Source organism: Cheilinus undulatus, linkage group 15, assembly GCF_018320785.1.
Source record: "Cheilinus undulatus linkage group 15, ASM1832078v1, whole genome shotgun sequence".
Lineage (NCBI taxonomy): Eukaryota > Metazoa > Chordata > Actinopteri > Labriformes > Labridae > Cheilinus > Cheilinus undulatus.
In genome coordinates, this window is record NC_054879.1 from 2,706,668 (window position 1) to 2,723,406 (window position 16,739).

General features: G+C 36.2%; 1 protein-coding gene across 1 annotated transcript in view; it reads right to left on the reverse strand.

Annotated features, from left to right (window-relative positions):
* Positions 1-16,739, reverse strand: part of thsd7ba (thrombospondin, type I, domain containing 7Ba) — a 245,787-nt gene that overhangs the window by 152,720 nt on the left and 76,328 nt on the right. The gene's annotated exons all lie outside the window — the stretch shown is intronic.

Genomic DNA, 16,739 nt, shown 5'->3' on the forward strand with positions numbered 1-16,739 from the left:
AATGCTTTAACTATATATACATAGATTTTTTTCTCCTTCATCTTCTCATATATTTACTTATTTACTATTTATTTGCTATTTATTAACTTATTTATTTTCCTGTTAACATATATTATGCATAATGCATTACAGTTAACTGATTAATTATGCTCATTCCTTCCTAGGCTCTCCTAATCCGTCCTTGTACCCCCCCCCGACCCTTAAATGGTGGATTGATAGAGAGATGAAATGTCCCATGTGAGTAGACTCCCTCCCTTTGGGTCTGGGAGTGGCTGAACTGGTTGACAAACTGTCAACAGGTGTACCCATCAACCGGCTCCCTCCAAAGGGTCAGGGGGTGACTGAGGTAGGGTCACCTGAAATTCATACATCCACAGTAATAATGAAGGGTTTTCTGGGGGGTTGGGCGGGCAGAAGCATAGACAAAAAAAATGATAAAAAGAGGGAAACTTTAAAAATGAAAAATTAATTTATAAAAACAAATGGAGACCAAAGACTAGACATGGAAGCAAGAACTGTAACAGTACTGAAAAGAATCTAAAGTGTGGCATTACTATTTTTATCATTATTATTGCTATTTTTCCTTTTTTTTTTGGTCCCTTTGTTCTGTTTCATTTTTTTCTTTTTCTATTCCTTCTTGAACATTTAGTATTAATTTAATTTTCTTTCTTCCACCTAAAGTACTCTTTTCCATATATACACCCTTTCAATATATACTGCCCTCTTACAGTGTCTCCCCTTCTGTCTATCATGTATCTAAACAACTTAATCCCAACTTAATTTGACAAACCATATCCTCACCTTTCTGTTATGTCTCTCCCAAAACAAACACATGAACACACAAACATATATATGTATGTATATATATACGTGCACACACACACCCACACGCACAAAGACATACGCCTTCAACACCTTCAAACTGTTAAAATGTTATGAGTCCCTGCTTGTCTCTGTCTTGTCTCCACCATCTGTATGTAATGCTAGTATGTTGTCCCTCATTTGTTCATATTCTGTCTTGCATTACTCAATTAAAAAAAAAGTGTGACTAACAAAAGGTTAGCAGATATATTATATTGCCAAAAGTATTCACTCACCCATCCAAATAATTGAAATCAGGTGTTCCAATCACTTCCACGGCCACAGGTGTATAAAATCAAGCACCTAGGCATGCAGACTGTTTCTACAAACATTTGTGAAAGAATGGGTCACTCTCAGGAATCAGTGAATTCCAGCGTGGTACTGTGATAGGATGCCACCTGTGCAACAAGTCCAATTGTGAAATATCCTCGCTCCTAAATATTTCACAGTCAACTGTCAGTGGTATTATAACAAAGTGGAAGCCACTGGGAACCACAGCAACTCAGTCACCAAGTGGTAGGCCACGTAAAATGACGGAGCAGGGTCAGCGGATGCTGAGGCGCATAGTGCGCAGAGGTGGCCAACTTTCTGCAGAGTCAATGGCTACAGGCCTCCAAACTTCATGTGGCCTTCAGATTAGATCAAGAACAGTGGTAGAGAGCTTCATGGAAGGGGTTTCCATCACCGAGCAGCTGCATCCAAGCCATACATCACCGCCGCCACTGGACTCTAGAGCAGTGGAGATGCGTTCTCTGGAGTGACGAATCGTGCCTCTCCATCTGGCAATCTGATGGACAAGTCTGGGTTTGGCAGTTGCCAGGAGAACGGTACTTGTCTGACTGCATTGTGCCAAGTGTAAAGTTTGGTGGAGGGGGGGGAATATGGTGTGGGCTTGTTTTTTCAGGAGCTTGGCTTGGCCTCTTAGTTCCAGTGAAAGGAACTCTGAATGCTTCAGCATACCAAGAGATTTTGGACAATTCCATGCTCCCAACTTGTTCAGAACAGCGTATTTTAATTAAAAAGTTAACTGGAGAGGTAAAAATATAAAGAAGTGCAGGAAATACTAGGCTGCTTAGCTAGAATGATCTCAAATGCTTTAAAATGGATACCAAAACCAAAAAGATATGGAAGAAAATGGGAAACTACAATTGGAATGGATGAAAGAATAGCCAGAATGGCAAAGCCTCAGCCAATGCTTGGCTCCAGGATGATCAAAGAAGGTCTAAAGTTAACTGTGAGTACTATAACAATTAGAAGATGCCTATGTGAAGCCAAGCTATCAGCAAGAAGCCCCTGCAACGTCCCACTGTGCAAAAAAACAACATGTGCTCAAGTGGTTTTTTCCAAAGAACACACTAACTGGCCTTAAGAAAAATGGCAAAACAGTTTGTGGACTGATGAATTAAAGATAGTTCTTTTTGGTTCTAGGGGCCAGTTTGTCAGACGACCCTCAAACATTGAATTCAGGCCACAGTACACTGTGAAGCAGAGGTGGGAGAAATTCATTGTTTTGCAAGTCTCAAGTAAGTCTCAAGTCTTTAATCCCAAGTCTTGAGTCAAGTCTCAAGTAAAGACGTGCAAGTCCAAGTCAAGTCTCAAGTAAAGACAAGACGAGTCAAGTCCGAAGTCACAGGTTTGAAACTTTCGAGTCGGATACCCGAGTTACTTCATAACTAAAGACAACATATCTAGTAGTGACACAAATGAAATTGTAAACGAGTTTAATGACTTCTTTGTTGGTGTTGGTCCTGGTCTAGCTGGAGAGATTGCAAACACTAGCAATGTGAATGAAGTTGAAAGTAAAGCCTTGAATGTAAGTGAATCTATGCTCTTGAAGGGAACCAGTGAAAAAGAAATTATTGACAATGTTAACAAGCTTAAGAGCAAGAAGTCAACAGACTGCAATGATTTTGATATGTCGTTGGTTAAAAATATCATTGAATGTGTGGTGAAACCTCTCGCATATATTTGTAATCAGTCTCTAAAAACTGGTGCCCCCCCCCCAAAAAATGAAAACTGCTAAAATCATACCTATATTCAAATCTGGAAATAGACGCTCTCAAATTACAGGCCTGTTTCCCTATTGTCACAATTCTCTAAGATATTGGAAAAACTATTCTATATATGCTAGATGATTTCATCACAAAACATAATGTACTGTGTGAACAACAATATGGTTTCAGAACAAAAAGAACATCACTCGCTCTTATGGACTTTGTGGAAAACATAACATCTGCAATTGAAAAGAAACAATACGCATTAGGCATATTTTTAGATCTGAAAAAAGCTTTTGACACAGTTGATCATGACCTTTTATTAATAAAACTACAGAAATATGGAATTAGAGGGTTAGCACTTTCCTGGATATTCAGCTATTTAAACGATAGAAATCAATATGTGCAAATCAATGACAGTAAATCACAGCTGAAGAAAGTGAAGTGCGGGGTGCCTCAGGGCTCGGTGCTGGGTCCATTGTTGTTCATTCTCTACATTAATAATATATGTGAGTTCTCAAAAACACTTCACATCATTTTATTTGCAGATGACACTAACGTGCTTCGCTGTGGAGATAATTTGGAACAACTTTTGGATACAGTGGCAGATGAATTAAAGAAACTGAAGAGGTGGTTTGACTCAAATAAACTCACATTAAATCTAGGCAAAACCAAATTCACATTATTTGGAAATCGGACAATTAACTCACAAAAGAAACTCATGATTGATAACATAGAAATAGAGAGGGTGAATGAAATAAAATTCCTTGGAGTCATAATTGACAGTAAACTATCCTGGTAGCCACATGTACAGTACATCTCAGCTAAAATAGCTAAGTCAATTGCAATATTACATAAAGTCAAGTATCTTATAAACCAGTCATCACTATACACCTTGTACTGTTCTTTCATTCTTCCATACATTACCTCCTGTGTAGATGTGTGGGGGAACACATACAAAACAAACACAGAAACAATTTTCAAACTTCAAAAGAGAGCAATAAGAATAGTAAATAACAGCACCAGTAGAGAACCATCAAACCCACTCTTCATCAAACTGAAAGTACTAAAATTCAAGGACTTGGTCAACCTCCAAACACTTCTAATCATGCACAAAGCAAATCAAAATCAGCTACCACAGGGCATCAAAAAGTTGTTTCAAAAAAGAAAAAACAAGCACAATCTCAGAGGAATATGCTTTTTCAAAAAACAGCTGGTACGTACAAACGCAAAATCACACTGTATATCAGTTAAAGGAGTTAATCTGTGGAACAACTGCAGCGAAGAAATCAAAACCTGCAGATCACTTAATAAGTTTAAACAAATTTATATCTATCTCATCCTGAATGGATACAAGAAAGAAATGGATACATAGATTTAGAACATAAAGCAATGTGCCTTTTTAGCGATGCACCTTCTTTCCTTCTGTTTTGTTCTCCTACACATTGCTCCGACAGATTAAATTATTAAAAACACAACAACGAAGGGGTAGGACTAGACAATTTTTATCAACTTCATCCTACACCCTTTCGAACAAGGTATGATTATCTATGTTGTTACTGAGTTGTCTCTTTATTTATTTACTTATGTTTTCCTGACTAAACACTTTGTATATTTTACTTATTTCTGTTCTTTCTTTTAACCTGTTCGAATAAACAAATAAATGAAATGAAATGAAATGAGTCCTTACAAGTCGTAAGCACTGTTTACCAAATAAAATGCCATTTTAACAATGTAACAATCTTTCAAATTTGACAAATACAATGAATGCATTTTGAATTGTTTTATTTTTTTTTAATAAAATAAGACCAGTGTGACAGAACTTAATCACACAGAAAAAAGAGTGCTAACATAGCATTCAGGATATAATCAGTGCTAAGCGGTGCAACAACAAATGAACTTCTGATGACGTTGTACAGTCATTTTAACTCATCTAATGTGAGTGTGTGTGTGTCTGTGTGGTGAATGTGTGTATATGTATAGGTGTGTGAGTGGATATATAGGGTTCGTGTGTGTTTGTAAGTGAACATGTTTGACTGGTCAGCATTAGGTTTAAGGTGTTATAACCAGTTCTGAATCTCAAGTTATGTGTTATGTGTTAAGTTATAAGACCTCAAGTTATGTGAACACAATGACTGCCTCCTAGTGAATAAACAAAAAAAAAGGGCTGATGAATCATGGGTGTCTGTTTGGGTATTTATATTTAATATTTGGACATTTACTGTAGCTCTGTGACTCTGTTAACTTAAAGTTATGCTTTCTATTTTTTTTCCTCTTACAATTATTGCTTTTAGGTAAAGTGGGAGGGTCCCCATGTTAGTCTTTGCCCTGGGCCTCCAAATGGCTAAAACCGGCCTTGCCTCACTCCTGCAGCTCCCCCTCACAGATCGTTCTGTCCTGCCAGTTTGTTGCTTTCATTTTTCTGTTTCTGCCCTTTTGACAGTATTTATCATTGGTATGTTTAAGATCAAATAAAACACCCACGTTTGGACAAGTTCTACTCAGTTTTACATTATTTCAAAACGTGATCCGTGTGTTTGGCTCGTTGATGATGACGCGCATCATAAAAGTCATCATCAAATACGAGTATGTGCGAACATCAGCAGGGAGTGACTGAAGAAATGTGTTAAAACGAGGGCATTAGAAGTTTATCTTTGAACACAAGACGGCACACCTCTTTGAACTAACTTTATGAAGACGCGCCACCAGCGGACTTCCTCTGCTCTCTTTTACACACGTTCCTCCGTCCAGCGCGCATCCAACAGTAATAATATACAAGTTTTCATTTGAGTTTAGAAGTTAAGTCTGTCTCCTTTTTGTGGACTTATATTTAATAATAATAATAATAATATCTTGAATTTATATAGCGCCTTTGAAGAAACCCAAGGACGCTTTACAGGAACACATAGACATGGACAAACTATGTGAGGGGTAGGATGAGTGTAAGGGGCGGTTTAGTGAAGACTGTAGGCTGTGGTGAACAGGTGGTGCTTGAGACGTTTTTTGAAAATGTCCAGAGATGGAGCGCTACGAATGTCTGCAGGAAGAGTGTTCCAGAGGGTGGGAGCTGCAGCACTGAAGGCTCTGTCTCCATAGGTTCGGAGTTTGGTTTTGGGCATGGAAAGTAGGCCGGTGTCTGAAGATGGAAGGTTGCGGGATGGTGTGTATGGATGGAGGAGATCAGAAAGGTACTGGGGAGCCAGAGCATGGAGAGATTTGTATGTGAGGAGGAGGACTTTGTAGTTGATACGGGACTTGATAGGGAGCCAGTGGAGGTGGATGAGGGTCGGAGTGATGTGTTGCCAGGGCCTAGTGCAGGTGAGAACTCTAGCTGCAGAGTTTTGGACGTACTGAAGCCTGTCCAGGGTTTTGCTGGGAACTCCAGACAGGACTCCATTACAGTAGTCCAGGCGGGAGGTTATGAAAGCATGAATGAGTGAGATTTATGAAGGATTTCGGGAGGACTTTTTTAAAGTAAGCCTTAAAAGAGGCGCAACTGGTCACTAAAGAGCCACATGCAGCTCGAGAGCCGCGGGTTGAGCATCACTGCGTTAGTCTGAATGGGGGCACGCTTTACTCAACACACTCACTGGAAATCTCAAGTATTTTTAATTCATCCGACTAAAGTCAGAGTCAAGTCCCGAGTCATTGATGTCCAAGTCGAGTTGCAATTCTTTGATGATATTGTCAAGTCGAGTCCAAAGTCATCAAAATTGTGACTCAAGTCTGACTCGAGTCCAAGTCGTGTGACTCGAGTCCACATCTCTGCTGTGAAGACAGTGAAGCATGGTGGAGCAAGCATCCTGATGTGGAGATGTTCCTTATACTATGGGGTTGATTCTATTATCCTATACCAAGGATCATGGATCAGTTTGAATACATCAGAATACTTGGAGTGATCATGTTCCCTTATGCCAAAGAGGAAATGCTCTTGAAATGGGTGGCTCTACAAGACAATGACCCAAATACACCAGTATGCAACAGTATCTTGGTTCCATACTAGGGCTGTAATAATCGATTGTATTTGTAATCGAGTACTCAACTAAGACATATAGAACTATTTTTAATCAAATTCTTTTGCTTTTTTCAAGAGCAATAGTACTACACTGTTAACCCAAAAGTTGTTTGTGATCAAATAATTTAAATAAATATTACTTAAAAAAACAAAGTTTTTTCGCAGTACTTAAGTCATTTTGGTGTATTCTACTATTATAATGTGACTGTAGAGTGTACTTGTTGTTTTGAGTTGAATAAACTTAAATATCTATTTTTTTAACTTAAACTTTGGGTTTGATTGTTAACAGGCAGATGTTGTGCCTGCACAGCATTTCTGCTTGACGCACTTCCGCCGGTGCCTAAAGTGCCAGCTACAGGGTCTAGAAGACCGGTTTCTCCCTCACTTGGTTCTAAACATCTTGCACTGTAAAATGCAACATCATATGACAAATCCGCAGTTTTCCCAGAATGCCATTGGGCACTAAACCTTTATGCACTCTGGTTGCTGCTGTCTTGGCCAGAACACTTTTAAAAAAGAGATTTTTAATCTCAAAGAGGCTTTCTCCTAGTTAAATAAAGGCTAAATAAAATAAATAAATAAAATGCACCATGAGAGAAGTTGCTGTCTCAGTTACATAGGGGCAATGTTAATGTTATTAATGTCTATAAATGTTGGATGGCACCCTGACATTAATATCAACTACTAGTTCAGTGGGTCATTAACAGCCATTTACAGTATACACATTTTGAAAACATTAAGTTGACTTCATTTAATTGTCAAAATTATTTTCAATTAAATCAACTTGTAATTTAGTGCACTGGACTAAAAATATAAAGTTTAATAATTATGCAAAGCAATTGACTTTGTAAGACATTTTAAGTGAAATCAACTTGGTATTTAGTTTGTTGTGCTTAAGTTTTTAAGCACAACAACAACTTGAGTAAAAAATTTGAATAAACCTGTTGCCCTAAAAATGTAAGTAATTTATAATGAAAACTTGAGTGAGTTTAACTTAAGTTTTTAAGCACAACAAACTAAATATATACCAATTTGATTTCACTTTAAATCTCTTGCAAAGTCAATTGCTTTGCATAATTATTTAAACTTTATATTTTTAGTCTATTGCACTAAATTACAGGATGATTTAATTGATTTTTAACTGATGTCTGTTAGTGACCCATTGAACCAGTAGTTGATATTTCATTAATGTTGGTGTGCAACATTCATAGACATCAATAACATTAACATCCATTATTTATAGACATCAATAACATTAACATCCAACATTCATAGACATCAATAACATTAACATCCAACATTCATAGACATTAATAACATTAACATCCAACATTCATAGACATCAATAACATTAACATCCAACATTCATAGACATTAATAACATTAACATCCAACATTCATAGACATTAATAACATTAACATCCAACATTCAGAGACACAAATAACATTATCATCCATCATTCATAAATAACATTAACATCCAACATTCATAGACATCAATAACATTAACATCCAACATTCATCGACATCAATAGCATTAACATCCAACATTCATAGACATTAATAAAATTAACATCCAACATTCATAGACAAAAATAACATTAACATCCAACATTCATAGACATCAATAACATTAACATCCAACATTCATAGACATTAATAACATTAACATCCAACATTCGTGGACATCAATAACATTAACATCCAACATTCAGAGACACAAATAACATTATCATCCATCATTCATAAATAACATTAACATCCAACATTCATAGACATCAATAGCATTAACATCCAACATTCATAGACATTAATAAAATTAACATCCAACATTCATAGACATTAATAACATTAACATCCAACATTCATAGACATCAATAACATTAACATCCAACATTCATAGACATTAATAACATTAACATCCAACATTCATAGACATTAATAAAATTAACATCCAACATTCATAGGCATAAATAACATTAATATTCAACATTCATAGACATTAGTAACATTAACATCCAACATTCATAGACATCAATAACATTAACATTCAACATTCATAGACATTAATAAAATTAATATCCAACATCCATAGGCATAAATAACATTAACATCCAACATTCATAGACAAAAATAACATTAGCATCCAACATTCATAGACATTAATAAAATTAACATCTATCATTCATAGACATCGATAACATTAACATCCAACATTCATACCCATTAATAACATTAACATCCAACATTCATAGACATTAATTACATTAACATCCAACATTCATAGACATTAATAACATTAACATTCAACATTCAGAGACATTTATAACATTAACATCCAACATTCATAGACATCAATAACATTAACATCCAACATTCAAAGACATTAATAACATTAACATTCAAAATTCATAGACATTATTAACATTAACATCCAACATTCATAGACATCAATAACATTAACATTCAACATTCATAGACATCAATAACATTAACATTCAACATTCAGAGACATCAATAACATTAACATTCAACATTCATAGACATTAATAACGTTAATGTCCAACATTCATAGGCATAAATAACATTAACATCCAACATTCATAGACAAAAATAACATTAGCATCCAACATTCATAGACATTAATAAAATTAACATCTATCATTCATAGACATCGATAACATTAACATCCAACATTCATAGACATTAATAACATTAACATCCAACATTCAGAGACACAACATTATCATCCATCATTCATAAATAACATTAACATCCAACATTCATAGACATCAATAACATTAACATCCAACATTCATCGACATCAATAGCATTAACATCCAACATTCATAGACATTAATAAAATTAACATCCAACATTCATAGACAAAAATAACATTAACATCCAACATCCATAGGCATAAATAACATTAACATCCAACATTCGTGGACATCAATAACATTAACATCCAACATTCAGAGACACAAATAACATTATCATCCATCATTCATAAATAACATTAACATCCAACATTCATAGACATCAATAACATTAACATCCAACATTCATAGACATTAATAACATTAACATCCAACATTCATAGACATTAATAAAATTAACATCCAACATTCATAGGCATAAATAACATTAACATTCAACATTCATAGACATTAGTAACATTAACATCCAACATTCATAGACATCAATAACATTAACATTCAACATTCATAGACATTAATAAAATTAATATCCAACATCCATAGGCATAAATAACATTAACATCCAACATTCATAGACAAAAATAACATTAGCATCCAACATTCATAGACATTAATAAAATTAACATCTATCATTCATAGACATCGATAACATTAACATCCAACATTCATACCCATTAATAACATTAACATCCAACATTCATAGACATTAATTACATTAACATCCAACATTCATAGACATTAATAACATTAACATTCAACATTCATAGACATTTATAACATTAACATTCAACATTCATAGACATCAATAACATTAACATCCAACATTCATAGACATTAATAACATTAACATTCAACATTCATAGACATTATTAACATTAACATCCAACATTCATAGACATCAATAACATTAACATTCAACATTCATAGACATCAATAACATTAACATTCAACATTCATAGACATCAATAACATTAACATTCAACATTCATAGACATTAATAACATTAACATCCAACATTCATAGACATTAATAACATTAACATTCAACATTCACAGACATTAATAACATTAACATTCAACATTCATAGACATCAATAACATTAACATTCAACATTCATAGACATCAATAACATTAACATTCAACATTCATAGACATCAATAACATTAACATTCAACATTCATAGACATTAATAACATTAACATTCAACATTCATAGACATCAATAACATTAACATTCAACATTCATAGACATTAATAACATTAACATTCAACATTCATAGACATTAATAACATTAACATCCAACATTCATAGACATTAATAACGTTAATGTCCAACATTCATAGATATTAATAACATTGACATCGCTCCTATGTAATTGAGACAGCAACTTCACTCATGGTGCATTTTATTTATTTATTTTATTTAACCTCTATTTAACCAGGAGAAAGCCTCTTTGAGATTAAAAATGTGTTGTTTTTTTTTAAAGTGTTCTTTCCAAGACAGCAACAGCAAACAGAGTGCATAAAGGTTAAATGCTCATTGGCATTCTGGGAAAACAGCAGATTTGTCATAACTCAAATAATTTCAGTGATAACAAAAATACTTACATTGTTTGAGTACTGTTGTAGTTGTTAAACTAAAATGACTTCTATCAGCTCATAAAAAAGAGTTGAAATCATTGTGTTGGATTTTTAAGTAAACAGAACTTAATTTTACCCCCTTTTTGCTTAATTTGTTTAAACCAAGTAAACTAAAGTAAATTGAGCCCTTTAGCTGTTATGGCCAAGAAGTACAAGTAACTTGTTTAAAAGAAGTATTTAGAACAGGTTACAAAAAACTGAATTAATTCAACTCAGTGTTTCTGAGTAACATGGATGTTGCGTTTTACAGTGCAAGATGTTTAGAACCAAGTGATGGAGAAACCGCTCTTCTTAGCTCCTGTCTTAGATGCTTGAACAAGAAAATTGTGTGATTTTGTTTCAAACAAGCCAAGACAAGTTTGAATTCAACCAGCTAATCAGAATTCAACACCTTGAAGCATTTGATATTATAAGTAAACCCAAAGTTTAAGTAAAAAAAATAGAAATTTTAAGTTTATTCAACACAAAACAACAAGTACACTCTACAGTCACATTATAATAGTAGAATACACCAAAATGTCTTCAGTAATGAAAAAAAAAACTTAGTTTTTAAGTACTACTTATTAATATTATTTGATCACAAACAGTTTACAGTGTATGAATGAACTTACTGAAGAGACGCACCAGCAACGGACTTCTCTGCGCTCTTTTACACATATCCCTCCATCCTGGGCGCACCCGACGGTAGTAATATAGCCTACACGTTTTTATTTGAATTTGGCAGTTAAAGCCTGTCTTCTTTGTGTGGAATTAGATTTATTGATATGACTCATTGCAGTGAGTCTTTACTGTTGACAGTTTTCACCTTTACAGAGGATTTCGGGAGGATTTTTTTAAAGTAAGCCTTTAAAGTCGTAAACCGCAACTGGTCTCTAAAGAGCCACATGCAGCTTGAGAGCTGCGGGTTGAGTATCACTGGTTTAATGAATTAACCAATGTGTGAAAGTTGTCACAAAATCATCTTTTAAAACTTTCTTTTATCTTTTAAATAACGTGTCCTCGCGCATCAAGTGGGGATATGGAAATCATACACATTTTCTAGTGAGTATACGCAAATCATTGACCTTTTCTAGTGGGTATACATGCGTATCACATAGCCACACCACTGCTCGACCTCAAGAAATAAATCTCAATTATTCACACAATGGTCTGATGACGTCTGAAAGCTGTTCTTAAACATCAGTAATATGATCTATTTTTCAAAGGGTGTCCACGTTTCATTTTTGCAACAACTTTTTTGTTTGTGAGTTGATCAGCTGTCAAAATCAGACTTTTAAACACCATCTCTGGACCTGGAGAACACATTTTAAGGGATAAAGCTACTACTGTCACCTGTTGAATCCTGACTGTATGATGATGAACTCTCTGTCTCAGTCACTGTGTGGCAATAATGTTTCTATTTCACTAGTATTATTTAAGTATTATAAAAGGCTTCAGGACGCTAAAAGCTTTTAGAAAACACACTGTAACCAAGGCATGAGGGGGCTAAATGTTAAATACATTATAATTAAACATATGATGTGGGAGAGAGAGAGAGAGAGAGAGAGAGAGCGAAGGAACCAAAAACGGGGGCTTGAATCATCAAGCTTGTCTCTCTACTGTCAACCTGTGGGGTCATTCAGTGAAGTTTATGAATTCCCCTGAAGTCTGCAGACATAAACTGACTGCTGTATCACATGAGCAAGTCCTGCAGGCAGTGCATAAACTCAGAGATCTGTGTAGTTTCATCCGTTAAAATCTCTCCACTCTGTAGAAAAAGTTGTTGCTCTGTCTTGACAACAGTGCACCGCTGCAACGTTGGCATAGTGCCATATTTGTCTTAATGTCGAGGCCAGTGGATACATAAAAAACGCAGGATGAGTGCCTGTATCACCGCATCCTCTTTCTCTTCCCTCATGATTTTCACACAGCGCAGTTACGTTATAATAACGGGAAAACAAGGGCTTTGTGCTGCACAAATAACCGTCTGTGCAAAACACAGCACACCATGCCACACATTGCAAAGTCCAGGCTTACACCATGGGAATATATGGATACATGACTGATTTAATTAAAGTCTCAAGGCAGATAATTTGACTAGAGGAATTTTTTAAGCGAGTCACTTGAATTACTCGAGGAATCATTTCAGCCCGATTCCAGACCAACAAGATTAACGTTATGGAGTGGTAAACCCAGTCCGTGGACTTTAATCCAATAGAAAACTTGTGGACTTACATCAAAAATGCTGTTTCTGAGGCAAAACCAAGAAATGCAGAGGAATTATGAAATGCAGTTTAATCGTCATGGGCTGGAATACCTGTTCACAGGTGCTAGAAGTTGGTGGACTCCATGCCACACAGATGTAAAGCAGTTCTCAGAAACAGTAGTTTTACAACTAAATACCAGTTCAGTGATTTACAGGAAGCACAATCTTCAAGCATTTTTCAGTTTAGATGCCAAGTTTGTGAGTTTGTAAAGAAGAATGCAGACACTTGAAATGTTTTTGAACAGCCTAATATTACTTTCTCTTACTTTCTGTAAAGTAATAACTTATTTGATACCTTTTTCTTCATCTTTTGATTTGGATTAGAATGTGCAGTGTTCCAAATGCAGTTGTGTGTATTGAAATAATAGCTATTATTAGGATTTTGAGCTTTAATCACTTCTCTTAAAGGGATATTTCAGGATTTTTGAAGTTGGGTCGTATGAGGTGCTTGGCTATAGTGGTAGCATTTGCCTCCAGTGATTTCCGTGTAATTTGATCCTGTTGTTATTACGAGCTCGGAGAGAGCCGGCACATAGCGGCTGTAGATGGGAACATGTTGTCTACGTAAATTAACAAGTTTTACGAAGAAATGAGCCAAGAAAATATGTTGGCTTGTCTCTGCGCTGTGTTGAAAACGTACACAGCACTTTATTTCTCCTAGAAACCCCCTCTGTGTCAGGCACTAACTTGCGATGCAGCTTTTGCCATTTTGTATCCTTCTGCCTCCACTCACTGTTTACTTCACACATCTGGCTGTATGCTGTGTGGATTGCAGTGTAGCGGGGGTCAAGCATCAGTTACTACAACGCATTTTAGGATTTTTAAATGTATTTTCTTTAGATTCAGAAGATGCCGCGTACGTGCATTTATCCAGACTGTTTAAACAAGCACACCTCCTGGACACCGTACATATCAGCCATTAGAGGAAAAGACGACAGTCATTAGCTTACCTGGATGACAAATTTCCATTCGGCCCTTCAAATCGGGGTCTGTTTTTCCAATTTATCTTCTGAAAGTTGAAGAAGGTCCGCAAAATACCGGTGATTAGGCAGGGAATTCTGGATGGAGCGTGATGCAGACTGCAGGCGTCTGTGAGCTGCTATCCTCTGATTCAGTTATGTCCTGAAGAAGTGTCGCAACTAAGTCCCACTCATGACAACAGCAGCTCTCTGAGTGGATTGGCATGGATTCACATTTTCTACACCTACACCACCAGGTAACTCGGGATCTATCCTGCTCTAAAATTTCAAATGAAGGTTCTCTGGTCTCTCTTTCAGCCCGCTGTATAAGTCTGGTCTGTACCCATCTGTGTAAGTTCTTCTTCAGTGTACTCCAGTTCATACAAATATCCTCTCGTATCCACAGTAACACATCATCATCACTTTTGATGAAATCGCTCGTTATCTTTGTTTTAGCTTGACAGGGTGTTATTATTCCTGAAGAAGTCCACAGACCCACACAGCTGACTGGCGGATGTGTGAAGTAAACAGTGAGTGGAGGCAGAAGGATACAAAATGGCGAAAGCTGCATCATAAGTTAGTGCCTGACACAGAGGGGGTTTTTTGGGAGAAATAAAGTGCTGTGTACGTTTTCAACACAGCGCACAGGTGAGCCAACATATTTCCTTGGCCCTTTTTTTCGTAAAACTTGTTAATTTACGCGGACAACATGTTCCCATCTACAGCTGCTATGCGCCGGCTCTCTCTGAGCTCGTAATAACAACAGGATCAAATTACACAGAAATCATTGGAGGCTAATGCTACCACTATAGCCAAGCACCTCATACGACCCAACTTCAAAAATCCTAAAATATCCCTTTAAACACACTGCTATAATTTTAAGCACAACTATAAATATGTGCACGGTCACACGTCCATAAGCCAGGAACACCCCTGGACTTGCAAGCATCTCATGTATGGATTGTTTTGTTGTTTGGTTTTTTTTTTTGTTTGTTTGTTTTTTTCTGACTCATTTCATGTTTCATGCTAACCTTGCAAAGTAGATGGATACACTGGTTTCTGTGTTTCTCACTGGTGAATCCATCTTGCAAAGCTCCAGTCTAAACTGTTTGGGCCCAGTTAGAAAGTGACAGGACCAATCAGCGTTGAGGGGCAGTACTTTCAGGTGCGGGGAGTCATGACATATGATACAGGGATTAAAGCAAAAAAAAATTTTTTGACTGAAATTTTTTTTCGACACCAAATCATATTACCCGACCATCAACCTAGCATGCCACATGTGTAAGAGCCTTGTTTTCTGCCTATCAGTCACTTCCCAGAGGTTTTCATGTATAAAGGAGTATACTGTGTACATGCCCTTAGCCCAAGGGCTGTTCTCTAATAAAGCATTCCGGTTTTAAAAAGACTTTAACCTACACTATTAAGATTCTCAGGACCAATAGAATTTTAAAGGAAGAGGGCAATTTTGAACAGCTTTTCTGTTAGTTTGCTTTTATGTAATTTCAATGTTTTCAATCTATCCAATAAAACACTTTTTGCAAGGCTTATCTCAGATATAATGTAGTCATACAAATATTCAACCATCTCCATAACTTTTCAGTGCAAGTTATTTATCTTACTTTGAACAGCCATATCGCTTCACAGAAAAAACAAAAGTCACAGCAGCACCAACAATTAGAACAATTAAGTGCAGTTGTGTAAATGGCTATCCTGCTTTTCATTTAGTCTGCTTTTTGGCAGTGAAACCAAATGCCTCAAGTGACACCTATTTCTGGGGTCTTTCTGAATGAGCTACAGGTTTTGGGGCTCTGACTCTGGAGGAGGAGGCTGTAGCACAGGGCCGGATTTGCTCCAACAAGACGTCCTGTGGGCTGCACAATTTTTTTTAGCAATAGGCTGCTGTAATGTTTACAAAGAGAAATGATCCAACATTAGATGTAGGTACCATTTAATGAGTGCTACATGTTTGCACACTAAATGGTTAATTAGCTACCTTAGAAGGAGAATTTATTAAGTAAGTAATCCACACAAATATGCTGTCCTTGTAACATATGACAAGTTTTACAGATTTTAACGTTTTCAGAATCCACTGATTCTGATGGATTTACAAGACTGGAATATCATTCAGCATGAGTGTTTATGGCTTTAAAGAGCAACCTATTCACAAAACCTGATCTGAGCCCTATTTCACCTGGCCTGGGCCTGCCTACACAGAGTCCAGAGAGGAGAGAGAGAGAGAGAAAGGAGGGAGGGAAGGAGAGAGAGCAACAGAGAAGGAGAAAGAGAGAGAGAGAGAGCCTCTAGT